The sequence below is a fragment of the Dipodomys merriami genome, unplaced genomic scaffold (genome assembly GCF_024711535.1).
Source record: "Dipodomys merriami isolate MVZ:Mamm:240054 unplaced genomic scaffold, mDipMer1.0.p SCAF_8, whole genome shotgun sequence".
NCBI lineage: Eukaryota > Metazoa > Chordata > Mammalia > Rodentia > Heteromyidae > Dipodomys > Dipodomys merriami.
The window spans coordinates 50,791,476-50,795,982 of NW_027206401.1; the positions used below are offsets into that span (position 1 = coordinate 50,791,476).

The window sequence follows — 4,507 nt, forward strand, 5'->3', positions numbered from 1 at the left end:
TTATAAGAAGAAATTATGTATTATTCACTTCTCTCACAAATCCACAAAGAGTTTCAGATCCACAGATAAGCACATAACTAAAGCAAAGTCTGAGGGAGTCTTGGCCAAAAGGAAAAGAAAACAAAGAACGGAAGTTTCCCTTAACTCTGACAATATAGAACTTAAAAGATACTAGATTATTTTGTGACCATTTTTGTATTGAAATACCTTATAAACACAACGTGACGTTTGCTGGTTGTTATTATTAAATTTTAGTCTTTATTCAGAAAATGAAGTGGTGGAAACTCACTCTTCATCATTAAAAAAAACAAACATTAGAACTATAAAATTCCTGGTGGTATAAGATGGTGTCTCGTGAAGCTAGAATCAAGACTCCTCAATGGTGTTATTTTCCTCCTACTTCCTACACTGTAGATCTGGGATGAGAAATAAAGGAAATTAAGTAAAAAAAATAATAATTTAAAGAAGCTTAATAGCTTCTATTACAGGCTTGAGTAGGAAAAGAAGGAAGTGGGAAATATGAATCTGTGGCAAGAAAATAGAAGGAATGGGGAGAATAATAGAGTGACTCGGAACAGGAAGCCATGAACACTTAGATCGACATGTTAAATTGTAACCTTTTGAAATTCAGAAAAGTAAAATACCCGGGAATCAGTGGCTCACACCTATAATCATAGCTACTTAGATGAGCATTGTGGTTCAAAGCCAGCCCAAGGAAAGCCTATGAGACTTATCTCCAATTACTGCACATAAAAAAACAAAGCCTAAAGTGGAGCTATGATGCAAGTGGTAGAGCATCAGCCTTGAGCAAAATAGCTCACAGACAGTAACCAGGCCCTGAGTTCAAGCCATCAAATTAAGTGAATTAATATAAACAAATGTATAAAAATTTGGAAAATAAAGTGAAGAAGAAGAATCATTACTGGGCCGCCCCTCGCCTCTCCATAACTGCTCGCGCTTGGGCCAAGGTGACATGGCCGCGAGGAGGAGGGGGGGGAGGAGGGGGGGGAGGAGGGGGGGAGGAGGGGGGAGGAGGGGGGAGGGGGAAGGGGAGGGGGAGGAGGGGGGAGGAGGGGGAGGGGGAGGGGGGAGGAGGGGGGGAAGGCGGCGGCGGCGGCCGAGGAAGTCTTCTTTGCCGCCTCTCCAAATGTTTGGAGCTAATACTCCAGAGCAAAACTGAAACTGATCCTCTTGGATTAGCAGTAGCTAGTCATAATGAAGAAAATTAGTCTTCAAACCTTCCTGAAATATTTTAATTTGAATAAAAGCAAAGAAGAAACTGACTTCATGGTAGTCCAGCCACCACTGTTAGCCAGTGACTTTGGAAAAGAAGATTCCTTGTTTGATGGCTGCTATGGTACAGACATGGCCAGCTGTGATCTCTACGATAAGGAGAAAGGGGGGAAACCCAGATCCAAGAGCGGGAGTCTGATGGGCACCCTGAAGAGACAGAGCTCTCGGTGACGCAGAAGCCTACAGGCAAAGGCTGCACGCCCCCTGGGGCTCTGCTGACTACACCTTCTCCTCCTCCTCTGCCCCCATCGTCTTCAAGGATGTCAGAGCCCAGGGGCCCATGAGGCCCACCTCCCTCCGCAGGCACCACTACAGCCCCACACCCTGGCCTCTGCAGCCCACAAACTCTGAGGAAACGTGCATCAAAATGGAGGTACGGGTCAAGGCCTTGGTTCACTCCTCCAGCCCAATCCCAGCCCTGAACGGTGTGTGAAAGGATTTCCAGGACCGTCAGTCGGAAACTGTGTGCCAAGAGCCAAGTATTCCACTCAAGAGATATGATTCCCCCACGGGAGACCTGTGTCTCCACATGGACGATCACGTGCCTGTAGTTACTGGACTTATGCCTCAGGACTACATGCAGTATACTGTGCCTTTAGACGACGGGATGTACTTTGGAAGGATCGAGGAGCTATTGTCTGGACAGTTTTTCACCCATGAGGTCTCTGCGATTCCTCCTCAGGAGGGAGGGAGCTCTTTCCCAGAAGAAGAGAATCAGGTAGACCAGGGCCTCGTCTCGTTGGCCCAGAGATCTTCGTGGATCAGTCTGTGAATGGCTTACTGATTGGCACCACAGGAGTCATGTTTCAGAACCCCAGAGCAAGTCACGATGATGTCCCTCCACTGTCACCATTGCCACCTCCAATGCAGAATAATCAAATCCAAAGGAACTTCAGTGGACTCACTGGCCCAGATGCCCATGTGGTTGAAAGTTATGGGCTGCCATTTGAATTTTGATCCTAACTCTGCTCCTGGGGCTGCCACAGTGTATGACTCTGTGCAGAGTAGTGGTCCCATGGCTGTGACAAGCTTGACAGAGGAGCTGAAGAAACTTTCAAAACAAGGGTGGTGTTGGGGACCGATCACACATTGGGAGGCAGAAGGGAAGCTGGCAAATGTGCCAGATGGCTCTTTTCTTGTGCAGGATAGTTACCTTTTAAGCATGAACTTTCGCTCCCATGGTAAAACACTTCACACTAGAATCAAGCACTCTAATGGTAGATTTAGCTTTTATGAACAGCCAGATATGGAAGGACATATGTCTATAGTAGATCTAATTGAGCATTCAATCAGGGACTCTGAGAATGGAGCTTTTTGTTATTCACAATCTCAGCTGCCTGAATCTGCCATTCACCCTGTCAGACTGACCAACCCGGTATCAGGACAATCTCAGCTGCCTGAATCTGCCATTCACCCTGTCAGACTGACCAACCCGGTATCAGGGTTCATGCAGGTGCCTTCTCTGCAGTACCTGTGTCTTTTTGTTATATGTCAGTATACCAGAATACACTTCATTCAGAAACTGCCTTTGCCAAACAAAATAAAGGATTATTTACAGGAGAAGCACTACTGAAAGATTGAGAACCCTGCATCTTGCACTTTGGGAATAAGAAAAAGAGATTGAAAAACAGTTTACAAACTTTCAACGCCATCAAAATCCTTTGTTGCCATAACTATTTTAGTTTTAAGTGTAAAAGAGTCATCGAATTCTTTAGGGGTAGGGAAATGTCTGCAAGGTGTGGTGGGTTTATTTTGGTTCTTTAAAAGGGGTTGTCTTGAGGTTCTAGAAGTGTGAATTATGTTCATTGCAGAACAATCACAATGAGAATTATCAGATTTTCCTGAATCCCCTAGTCCTTTGCTGCTATCCATTGTGATTTTTATGCATTAAAAGCACATTTCATGTATATTCAACCCTAAGTTGAATTAAACTTAGCAAATGAAAATTGCTGTCTTTAAATGGCCGGTTTTCAAATGATAGTGTTGAATAAACATATATGTGTGTGATAAAACACTGAAAATGATTTGTTCATCTCATACTATAAAAAGATTATTCAGAATTATGAATTGGCATAAATTTAATCTCATACTATAGAAAGATTATTCAGAATTATGAATTGGCATAATCTTGGCTAATGGAATGCAAATCTACATGTTTTACAACACTTTTCTAAATTATTTTTAAGGTTATGTTAATTTTTTATTGTGAAAGGTTGGGTCTGTTTCCTTCATTTTCATATTGTCTCTTTTTAAAAAAATGGCCTTACATTAAAAATTGTAAAGAAAAATATACCACCAGTTTAGAAATTGTTGCCTTTTCTATCCTTCAACTTGGGTATAAGTTGGCCTAAGTTAAAAAGTCGTGGAACCAGAACTGTTATAGAAATAAAAGATAACTGTACTCTCCTAAAAAAATAATAAATAAAAACATATTTTGGAATTACCTGCACATTTTAATTTCATCCCCACCAGGTTGCTCAGCAAAAACAGTTGACTGGTAGTAAACAACACATTGAAAAGGAAGTTTGTAGGAATCCTTCATGACCATCCCAGGAGACCACACAGAGGCAGGCAGGTACAGGAGAAAGATTATTATAAGGTTTATTTGAGGGGTCATATCTCCCTGGGAGAAGAACAAGGCATCCATTCCTATCCCAGTCGCAAGTAGGTCTTGGGGGAATTGAGGGAAGAAGTAAGGTAAATGCATGTGCAAGTGGGTCTAGGTGGAGAGAATGTGTGGCCAGCTGTAGGGTGGAACTCTAGAGCTGAGAGGAGCTCAGGTCTGGATGGAGTTGAGGACCAAAGGTGGGGATAATACTAACATTCCCTGCTTTGTTGTTTAATAAAAATAGGGGTTACCAGGCTGGGGGTAAGGGCTACCTCCTGCTGTAAAGGGGCAAAGTAGTCAAGGGTCCCTGATTTGTTGCTCAGCTGAGTACCATCCAAGAAGCATTTGCTTGACAGTTTTGTTGGTAAAGTTCCTTATCTTTTCCATGACAATAGTTATCAAAGCCAAGAGGTGTCATGGGCTCTTTTGGCTATTTCCTGCTGGCCTGGGGGCCTCTAAAAGTCTCTGGAGCTGGTGTCTTTAGGGTCTGGGTCTGCACTGGGCAAAGCAGGGCAGTGTAAGTGAAGTCTCCAGTTGCCTATAGTTACAGGATGGTCTGGACTTGTTCCCAGGTGGTGTCATGGTTGTGGGGGCTGTTATCCTGTT

At 43.3% G+C, this 4,507-nt stretch overlaps 1 pseudogene; it reads left to right on the top strand.

Moving 5' to 3' along the window:
• The first annotated feature begins 1,215 nt into the window (after positions 1-1,215).
• Positions 1,216-2,866, top strand: LOC138819298 (suppressor of cytokine signaling 6-like; annotated as a pseudogene).
• Positions 2,867-4,507: the final 1,641 nt, after the last annotated feature.